Source organism: Nicotiana tabacum, chromosome 10, assembly GCF_000715075.1.
Source record: "Nicotiana tabacum cultivar K326 chromosome 10, ASM71507v2, whole genome shotgun sequence".
Lineage (NCBI taxonomy): Eukaryota > Viridiplantae > Streptophyta > Magnoliopsida > Solanales > Solanaceae > Nicotiana > Nicotiana tabacum.
Genome location: NC_134089.1, coordinates 161,362,645 through 161,374,351, shown reverse-complemented (window position 1 = coordinate 161,374,351; position 11,707 = coordinate 161,362,645). Strand labels below are relative to the sequence as shown.

At 39.6% G+C, this 11,707-nt stretch overlaps 1 pseudogene; it reads right to left on the bottom strand.

The window, feature by feature from the left end:
* Nucleotides 1–2,687: 2,687 nt before the first annotated feature.
* Nucleotides 2,688–10,038, bottom strand: LOC142165501 (deoxypodophyllotoxin synthase-like; annotated as a pseudogene).
* Between the last annotated feature and the right edge of the window lie 1,669 nt (nucleotides 10,039–11,707).

Genomic DNA, 11,707 nt, shown 5'->3' with positions numbered 1-11,707 from the left:
CCTCCCGGTCAACGTGGCCAACACTATCCAATATGCCAAATTCCATGTTATTGAATGAGACATGAGGTATAACGCATTGCTCGGAAGGCCATGGATACACTGCATGAGAGCAGTACCATCCACCCTCTATCAAATGATGAAATTTCCGATAAAAGATGCCATAAAAACCATCTATAGGGAACAACATGCAGCAAAAGAGATGTTTGCGGTACACGATGTGGCACCAACGCCAATACCTCCAACATCGAGGAAGCCAAAGGATAAACAAATGGTAAAATAGCAATAATAAGCTATATTCTCGGTTACACCCGACCGAACAAGGTAAAGGAACGTACCGCATCCTCATAACAAATGATTGAAACATATCGAGACCCGAATCACCGTCAGCACTAAGGTATGATCATCTTTTCTTTTTAGTTACATTTTACACTAACCTGTGTATAGGTATCCGATCGAAACAGCCGATGCACTTTCCAACTTGAAGGCCTTAGGTTCTGAAAGCATACTTTTCACTCTTTTCCTTCGATCAGGTTTTTATCCCAAGAAGGGTTTTACCGGCAAGGTTTTTAACGAGGCAACATCCATATGCTACCTAAGAAAGACTCAACAAGTATTCAAGACTTCTCTTTAATACTGGGGGGCATCCCCCCGGAAGGTCACCTCCTCGGAGAAGCCAAGATGTGCTAAATGGGGTATTAATAGGAAAACGATGTACCAGGCCAAACGATCGAACGAACCGTGTCCGTACAGAATAACTGAGCCCTTGACAACAAAAATGTGTATACTTGTACCAAGTAATCAAAGAATACTTTTCCCTCCATCAAAGCATTTCCCGTTTCAAAGGAGTTCGGTATTTTTTACAAAAATGGTTCCAGAGAGAAAAATGTCCCAAACACTTAGGGAATGACATCAAAAACTCGAAGTCGTATGACCCTCGGGTCGGAAGCTTCGAACTTGTAAGCTCTCAATGAGGCAACATCAAGGTTACAAAAACGACTCCAGAAGCCAAGAACGTCCCGAACACTCGAGGACTGGCATAAAAAACTCAAAACTGTATGACCCACGGGTCGGAAGCATCAAGATCGTAAGCCCTCCATGAGGCAACGTCATGTCTACGAAAATGGCTCCAGAGCCAAGAAAACTTTCAATGCCTCGGGGACTGCCAAGGCCATAAGACCCCATACGGGCAACCCCGACCCCGTAAGACCTTTATAAGGCAACACCAAAAACTGTAAGACGTTAAGCAAGCCATGAACCATGCCTGTACCAAGTAACCAAAATTGCAAGACCTCAAAGGCATGTAAAAATTATAAAACCTTGCGAAAAGGAATTATCCCGACCTTAAAGTTAAGGCTATATATTCGAACTTGTAAGACCCCTAAAAAGGCATACCCTCAATATAGACGCCGAAACTACTTCACTTGGGGACTAAAAGGCTCCGGCCAAACACAATGGCTACGGTCACAAGGTTGTACCAGCCAAACTAACGCGACTCGGGGATGCCCGACTGTCGCTATAAAATCACAGGCCTTCAATTACTTCGAAAGTACTTCAAAAAGAACCGGTTAAACAGGCTATCCTCGACATAAGCAAAAGAGCTTCGGCCATATCAGCTCCAAACTATAGGCTTCGAAACACTCAACCACCGAGCAAAACCTCCCGATGTGCTCATTCATCGCCACATAATGACTCACAATCGAGGTTTTTATCGAACCGTCGAAGAGTCACGCAAACACAATTTCAAAAAAGTCCTTAATGAGGGAAACATTAAAAGCCTATAATTGAGGTCGTACCGACCCAATGAGTAAGAGCCTCTGTCGCCAACCCATATAAAGGGTCATACCGACCCAATGTGTAAGAGCCACTGCCGCCAACCCATATAAAAGGTCATACCGACCTAATGTGTAAGAGCCACTGCCGCCAGCCCATATGAGAGGTCGTACCGACCTAGAGCGTACGAGCCTACGGGCTAACTTTAAATTCAAAAACTTAAGGGTCAATGAGTTCGAGTCGAAACCCGGCTCGGAGACTGAACCCAAAATAGTTAACTGAATATGCCTAAGAGCAGAAGCGTAAGAGCTTAAACGTCGACTTATACTAAAAGATCATACCAGCCAAACGTGTAAGAGCCTACGGGCCAGCCCTACGAGCCCTAGGGACGTACTATAAACCTAAGGGTTATTTTGACTCGAAGACCGGTTCATCTGTCTAAAGCAAAGGGAAGTGCATAAAAAATTAAACTACAAGGCTTCCTTTTATATACGTATATGTGAAAAAAAATACAAAGCTCCATGTTCTTTAAAAGCACCATACACAATGTCAGAAAAGAAAGGCCTAATCTATGTCCTCCTCAGGGACTATGGCCCGTTGGCCTCTTTCTCGCTATCTTCAACATCGGACAGAAGGAACTTAGCGTCATATTCGTCTGCCTTCGCCTGCTTTATCTCTTCCGAGAGATCGAAGCCCCTGACATAGATCTCCTCGAGGGTTTCCCTCCGAGATTTACACCTTACATACTCTTTGCTCCTACTCTCGTGGTCGAGAGCCCTCCTCAGCTCAGCACGAGCGTCGGCAGCGTCCTTCAAATAGACGCCCACTTTCTTATCAGCCTTAGTTCAGATCGCTTCGGCTTCGGCCCCGACATCCACAACTTCAACCTTCATCTTCAGAATCTTAGACTCGAGCCTTTAAATCATGTCTGTTCGGACCAAGTTGTTCTCATGAGCATTGCGAAGTTGCACTTCGAGGGCGAAAGCCTTGGCCAAAGTATCTTTCTTAGCCGTTACCTGGGTGTCCACTCGAGCCTTTAGCTCATAACGCTCGCACTTGGCTTGACCAACTTCGCTCCAAAGGCATTCCAAGTCCTCCATTGTTTTCTGCAACTCAAGTAAACAAAACATTAGTCTCAGAAGATAGAAGAAGAAACATGCACTCCCTTGAAACAAAAATTACCTGCTCCTCGAGGTAGCTTTCATAGTTCAGACTTCGACTCACCTCATACCGCAAGTGTGCCAAATCATCTTCCATTTCATCGCAAAGAAGCCTGAGGGATTTTTCCCCATCCACAGCTTTTCGCAGCCTGGTCTCACGACGAAACAACTCAGACTTGAGCTTGTTAAAAGCCTATGAAGGAGAAACTCGATAAGAGAGTAAAATTTACAAAAACTATAAAACCAACACGATCGGCCAAAACTAACCTCAGAATAGAGCTGCCGAGCTTCCTCAAAAGTTGAGTGCACATCTACCAGTCCGACTCCATCAACCCAGTAGAACCGCTCCCGGTTGGGATACGATCGCTTGATATGTGCGGCCCCTGGCTTCAAACATCCCTCGAAGTGCCTTCGATGGGAGAAGAAGTCCGCAACAGAGAACCCTTGTTCCTCGAGGTAACTTCGATGAGAAAAGAAGAAGGCGGTGGAATAGGGATTGTTTTTCTAAAACGAGAGATCTCGGGCGCTATAGGCTCGGCTGATACACACTCTCTGAGCCTCCGGGATGGACTCGTCTTGCTATAATCATCGTCGCCCTGCGAAGGCCCTTTCTGCTTATTATTATTATTATTATTATTATTATTATTATTATTATTATTATTACTATTATTATTATTACTATTATTATTATTACTATTACTATTATTAGTATTACTATTATTATTATTACTATTATTATTATTACTATTACTATTATTATTATTACTATTATTATTATTACTATTACTATTACTACTATTACTATTACTATTACTATTACTACTATTACTATTACTATTACTATTACTATTACTATTACTATTACTATTACTATTACTATTACTATTACTATTACTATTACTATTACTATTACTATTACTATTACTATTACTATTACTATTACTATTACTATTACTATTACTATTACTATTACTATTACTATTACTATTACTATTACTATTACTATTACTATTACTATTACTATTACTATTACTATTATTATTATTATTATTATTATTATTATTATTATTATTATTATTATTATTATTATTATCCCTCGGCCCCAAAGGTGACGATCCTTCACCCTCTTCGAGAGGGCACGATCTCGCCTCAAAGAACTCCCCAATGCCTACGATGACGGAGTTACTATGCGTAAAAAGAATGTTCCTTTCAAAAAAGGAGAAAATCACACAGCATGTACCGTGGTGTTTTGCCTTACATCTACCCTTAGACAAAGCTCGCCACTTATGCTCATTATAAGTCGAGTGGGTCGCCAACTTCCAAGCCCAATCCGTCAGGTTGGGGACCTCGTCCGGCATCCATGGAATTGCTGTAGAAAGGGAAAGAAAGGCGCATTTACGGAGCCCGCCTCTGCCATAAGCTAAACTATGAAGGCATAAGTGTACCACTTACGTGTAAAATTCCATTCCTCAGGAAATGGCAGAAACTCCATAGGGATAATATCAACAGTCCATACTCAGATGAATCGGCTCATCCATCCCCGATCCCTACCTTCTTCATCATTGACAACGAAAGCCGTGGTGGATTGGCATCGTAGGGTTAGCAGACCTCGATAGTGAAAAGGCCGGTACAGCCTGATGAGATGGCTAAGGGTGAAATCAAGCCCTGCTTCTTCCGCAAAGAACCTCATCATCAATACTATCCTCCAAAATGACGGATGAACCTGTGCCAAGGTAACCTAGTACTTTCAACATAAATTGAGCACGACCCTATCAAGGGAGCCCAGCGTAAAGGGGTAAGTGTATACGTTCAGAAACCCATCGACATGATCCATGATACTCTCTTCCGGGGAAGGTACTCGTAGTACTACCTCTTCCCCCCATCCACAATCTTTACTCACTAACTCAAGGTGCCCCTCCCCTATTAAAGAAATAAACTTCAAGTCATACTCCCAATGACCCCGAACATTGGGAGGTTTTTCTGACGGAAAGTCCCCCTCGAAACAAAATGTACCGAGGTTGGCTCGCTTGGCACCATCGGCACACCACCAACACGGCGGGAACCAGAGGCGGAACTCCCTTCTCCTTGCCGAGCGGACCCTGGTGTAGCAGCCATAACTGTGGTAAAACTAGGGAATTGGAACAGGAATTTGAGCAAGGGCTTCAAAGTTGAAATGGTGAAGGACCTAACGTAGGAAAGAAGAACTCTATGAAGGAGGATGACTATTCAGAATAGCGAAATCCTCAAAAGATGGAATACAACTCTATATATAGAGAAAGCAATGACTATCCGCCTGCCTCAAAGGCCAATTAAAACTGCTAACTAAGCCATTTTTCGCTTTGGGAAGATGTACTAGCGGGATTGCCTTGGTCGTTTCATAACCAAGTCATGCAACTAACATTGTCGTATGGCATTGTGGGGATCAAGAAACCCCGCATCAACAAGCCTCGAGATGATACCCGATCTCGAGGACCTCTATCAAGAATAAGATAGGCTCTAAGGAGCCATTTACAAGCCTCGAGATGGTACCCGATCTCGAGGACCTCTTTCAAGAATAAGATAGGCTCTAAGGAGACATTGGTATCATTACAAGCCTCGAGATGGTACCCGATCTTGAGGACCCTTGTCAAGAAGAAGATAGGCTCTAAGGAGCCATTGATATCCGTGCAAGCCTCGAGATGGTACCCGATCTCGAGGACCTCTTCAAGGAGAAGATAGGCACTAAAGAGCCATTGATATCATTACCAGCCTCGAGACGTACCCGATCTCGAGGATCTCTGTCAAAAAGAAGATAAGTTTTAAAAATCTACTCATACGGGCCTGACCTCGAGGTGGTACCCTACCTCGAGGATTTTTGCTATTGAAAATGTGGGACATTTACCCGATCCTCTAGTCCTCGAGCTACCTGAGCCCACGCCAGTTTGTATTCGAAAACTACTAATAAAGCCTTAGGGCGATTTCTCGCCTTCGGATCAAGTTAAATGCCCTCTCGGTTACTTTAATCCAGGGGCTATCCGAGTCCAGGCATACCCTCATTCGAGATCCATCTATAACGCCTTAAGGCTATCTTCGCTCTAAGTTCAAAACAAGTTTTCAGGTCGCCCGAGCTTGAGCGAACTCTTACTCGGGGACTGCCTTCGAAATCCTAAGGGCTATCTTTATTCTCAGGCATTTGAGCAAGTTCTCCCCCTCCCTCCCCCCCCCCCCCCGAGGACTATCGATGGGGTCTGAAAGGCTAAGTTTTATTCTAAAAATTCGAAGTCGTGCTCTCACTCAACTCGAAGTCGGGGGTCTCGGTGGCCTAAGCTCGTATCAATTCAATCCGGGCTCAGTCCGAGGAACCACAAAGGGCTCTACGGGATATCGTATTAACCAATCAAGGACCGGGGAAACACCTACACCCGGGCCCGGTATTCGGACCGACCGATAGAATCATGCACTCAGATTCTTCACAAATGCAAATAAAAGGAAATCCGACATAAATCATGTACAAAATTGAAGAAACAATTTTTCATTAGTAAATGATGATTACAAAAAAACCACAAAGGATCATTACATATGATTATAAAAGCCCACGAAGGGTCCTTACACAGAAACAGAGAAGCAATATATATAACAACTACAAGCCTATTCTGCTCTCGGGGGTACATCCTCGAGGGCAGTATCTTCGAGAACCATTTTCTCGGGGTCCTTATCTCGGTCTTTCAAATGGTATCTTCAAGATTTAAGAAGAAGTAGAAAACGATGAAGAAGAGGAAGAAAAAGATGAAGAAGAAGCAGAAAAAGGTGAAGAAGTGACTGGGTGAAAAATCTAGCGAGTATGGGTCTCGCCAGCATTGCTATTGTGAAGCCACTTTTTGAGACGTTTCACCGGTGGGGGATGCAACAGTTAGTAGATGGCACCACCTCACTCCATGGAAAGCAAAAGGGGTGAAGCGCCGCACCGGGTAGTTAAGAGGGATGAGTAGAATTTCATAGTCTGCATATCCTTTAATGCGCAGATAATTTGAGATTTCTCTTTCATTATTTCGGGCCAACAACAACAACAACAAAAAACCAGAGCAATCCCACTCAACAGGGGAAAGCTTTGGGAAAGGGCCATGACATAACTGATGAGAACACTGCCGTGTGATATTATAGTCGCGGGCTTCAAACATAGGGAAAATAGCGTTAGGTGAGGACGAAGATAAGAAAGGGGTAAAATGTTGTTGAAGAACATTTGAATGAACTTTTGGTTCAAAAAAGCTTCTATTTATAGAAAGGTGGCAGCGTAACCAACGACACAATCAATGTCTTTGGAAAATGTATCGACAGGCGCAACAATGCATGTTGGGAGGCGGACCAGCGACGATATTATCGCCTTGAGAAAGTAAACCGGTGCTACATTAAATGTTCCGAGGAAACACGTATCGATGGGACGTCTCAGTCATTGCAAAAACTGACGTCATAAGCATGGCATCATCACAGGAGGCTCGAGGAGATCGGTGTTAAAATCGTTTCTCATCACTTTAATCTAAGAAACACGAGGACTATATGTATACGGTAAAAATCGATGGTCCAATTTTATAACCATTAAGGCGCCTCGTAAAGAATGCCTCCGGAAGGCTCGAAGTTCAGCTTAGGGTTTCGACCCCGAGGTTCTCAATGACAGGCCTCGAGGCAGTATAAATCAGTGACTACGGTGGATCGATGTGAGGTTCCCAAAGCACGTAACTAGAGCTGACAAAGTCTATCAGGCTAGTCCAAACCCGTATCATGGCATTAAATGGCTGTACCAGCCACATATCTTTATAATAAATACGTTTGTACTATGTTAGGATTCCTCCTCATAAATAAAGGGGATCCTTGTTATTTTGTAAGGGGGATCTGATACACAATATTAAATATACAAGAACATTCTCTCTGCTTCCTAACTTAACATATTCTCTTGACCTCATTACTTACATTTATTGCTTACTTTTGTTGCGTTCTATTTATTATTCTTCATTTATTGCTCATTATTGGCCATAAAGAGTCGCCATTGAATTTATCATAACTGTTAATCCTCCATCGACTGCCCTTAGACGGGCATCTGACTCGACCTTGAGGCCCCGTACACACAAGCTCGAGGTCCCGATTTCCAGCCATTCGCTTTGATTGTTATACTGTCTACAAGCTATTGTCTTATTCTTTCTAATCTTTCACTTAGAATCTATTGCCTAACAACTAGCATAAAAATAAATCACATATTTTTAGAACCACAAAATTAAATCTAATTTTTATTACCATTTTCAAGGTAAACAACTTAATACATAATGTCCAACAATGTCATAGGGCTTGAAAATTATAGGGTGTTCTTCATCCACTAGTTCTTTTTTAGCCTCTATTATGTCTCTTGGTTTTGCTGATGAAAATAGCTGAATTGACACTATCAATGTCTCCCTCCATTGTTACTATGTGGGTAGCAGACTCCAATCTATTATTTGTCCATGCGTGTATAAATTTATACAAAGCCAAAAAAAAAAATTACACAAAAAATTTCCTTTATAACCAAAGATTATATTCTCGCCAATCCACTTTAATTGATTTATTAGTTTTTTTATTGTGGTTCATAATATTTGATTTTTTCAGATATCAAGAAGGAATTAACTTCTTTTTTTTCAAAGTTATTCTTGAAGTAAAGAGTCTCGGAGTATATGTTATCTTTCCGATGAACAAATCATATAAATAGTAAATGTTAATGTGGTTAATTTTATTAATTGTTAATTAATATTAAAAACTGAATTTTTTAACATGTATGAAGACGGCCAGAAAGTGAATTAAAGTGGACCGGAGGAAGTAAAAAAATTTCGGTATCATTTTCAGTTCTCCAAAAAGAATCATACAACAACAAACTTCAAGAATTTCTCTTCTTGTTTGTTGTTCCCCTATTTTACAGGGTGTATTTCAGTAAATGTTTTCCATGTGAAAGTCATTTTCCCCTTAATAAATTACCTGAAAATATTTTAAAGTTTTCCAATAAAACATTTTCTATTAAGATAAGGAAAATGACCTCCATCCCTTGTAGGCGAAAGTCATTTTTCATACAATTCTTAACTTCGAATTATTATTTTAAACTAACACTTATTCATAATTATTAATCTTTAATATTCAAAATTTTATCAAAATACTTTTTAATTTGGTACTAATTTCCATCAGACCAAACACACTACAAAATACTTGCCATGAAGGAATCCGCAACTAAAACAATGTAGGAATTTGGTGAAACATTATTAAGCTCAATCCACCCTCCATATTTTCTAAGAAGTTGCAATCCACCTTGATTTTGTTTTACAATAGTCAAGAAGCCATCATCTGTGTGGTTACGCAATCTTATTTTACTAACATCTTCACGTTGAGGTTGAGCTGCTTTGTAATACGTAAATCGCAGAAAGTAAACGTTGGAAAAATCCAAGACCTCATCTATGTAGTTTTTCAGCCAAAATCATCCTTTTGACCATTCATCCAATTCCACAAGTGGCTTTGAATTGGACTTCACGACATCGCTGCCAACAAATTTTAAGTATATGTTAAAATTAAACATACAAACTTGTAGAAAAAGTAATACACTCTGATAATAGGATGTACTAAAAATCCCATAAGTCCTAATTTATGTGGCGAAATTTGATACTACATGAAGTTTGAAAAGAAAGACTTAATTATGAAAATAATTATGATTTTAAATTTGTCATAAGATTTCTGAAGCTATAAAAGCATTCCAATTGACGAGTAAAATGAGAAATTTTATTTAATTTCTAAAGTATATACAATGCAATCTTTTCGAAATAAACTACTAAAAAAATGGTGTCACATAGAATGGAACAGATCGAGGGAGTAGCGAAGAGGAAAGGAAAATAAAACTTTGTTCGTACTACTTTCTTTGACATTATTTTTTATTTGCATGTTCCAAAAAGATTTGAAAATGGCTTTTCCAATATTCTCATTTTCAACTTTATTGTATATTGCTTCAAAGCAACCATACTCTTTCAAAACTTGGAAAACTTGTGTTTTTGTGGATTCCCATACCAGGTTTCCGCTCTGGATTGTTAAAATCTAAGCTTGGAATCTTCACTTCTTTGGACGTCAATATATTATTTATTTATGACTACTAGTTTGGAGGATATATCTATTCTTCACTCTTCCCTTCACAATTTTTAATATTTAAAAGCAATCAGACTTTAAATTTATCATTTTATTTTTAATGCACATGTTTTAATATTAATAAAAGTATCATAGCAGGTTTAACATCACACAAGTTTCAAAATAAAACATTCTAGCCGGGTCAAAATATATCACATAAATTGGAAAGGTAATATAGTTGGCTTAAACGGTTAAAAACAAGGTCTGCATTGTGGATTTGATAGAATTAGAAGAATTAAATATATATATATATATATATATATATATATATATATATATATATAGTTGTATTGTATGAAAAATAATTCTTGATGGTGGTGGCTAGGGATGTGACCTAGTGGTCGATGAAGTGAGTGAAGAACCATGAGGTCTCGGGTTCAATTTTCTACGGAGACCAAAGAACAACACTATATTATTTTTTTCTATCCGTCCAAATCTTGGTGACAGAGTTACCTACCCAGAACATGTCATATCATAATCATATCTTTCGTCACACCATCTGTATACGGTTAAAATTGGGCTTGCCCGATTTTGCTATTTAATCGAGATCAGGGGATCAAGTCGAGGGTCAACCTCGTAATGGATCAGGTTATAGCACGAAGACGAGGTGTCGAGTTCAAGAATCGAGAGGGCCATCGAGACCGAGGCCAACAACAATCGAGACTTAGTATGACTGACTTCGAGTGAAGTGCAATAACGGAAAGGTGAGATATCCGTAACCGGTCGAAGATCACGGCGAAAATCCCGGAACAGATCAAATCAAGGACGGTTATTTGTGCCGATCATGGGATTTATTTCCGTAATTAGAATTGTACCATAATTAGTATGAGTATGTGATTTTTGCCCTATATAAGTTACTCCTATAAAATCCAAGAAAATAGATTTTTTTCTTATTATTTGAATTTTGTAGGATTTTTATTGATTGTTTGTATTTTTGTGCACGTTTAATCTTTTATTAAAATCATGAAAATTGCCAAAAATACCATGCATTGCATTTAGGTTTTATTTTTATATTTTAGGATTAATTATTTAATTATTTGTGTTATTTAAAATGAAAATCACAAAATAGCTCATTATGCATTTTTACCCTTTAATTTTTTAGATTAATAATTTTTCTTTTCTATCATAGTAATTTTATAAATTTTGTAACTAGATATCTGAGTTTAGTTTTACAATTTAGATTAATTTAGGATTTTAATTTAGAATTTTTAATTAAAAAAAAGAGAAAAAGGAATAAAAAGATGTAATTGAAAAAGAGCTTTTAATTGAAATTGGACTGATTTTAGCCCAAAACCCGTCCAAAATCTACCCCTAACCCAAGACCAAATGTGCCTACCCGGTCGAGGATTCCCTACCCCCAAAACGACCCCATTTTGCCTTGCTCTCATCATGACCGTTGGATTATTGTGATCCAACGGCACGGAACTGGTCACTCAATTACTATATTAGTGTCTGAAAACCTGTTTTCCCCCATTACCCTTCTCATTTTCACCTTCCCTGTATCTAACTCCAGAAACCCTAGACGCCCACTTTACCCTTGTCGTCTCCACCGCCAACCGGCACCGAAAATCGCCTCACGGTAGTTGTCACGACCCTAAATTTGGACCCGATCGTGATGG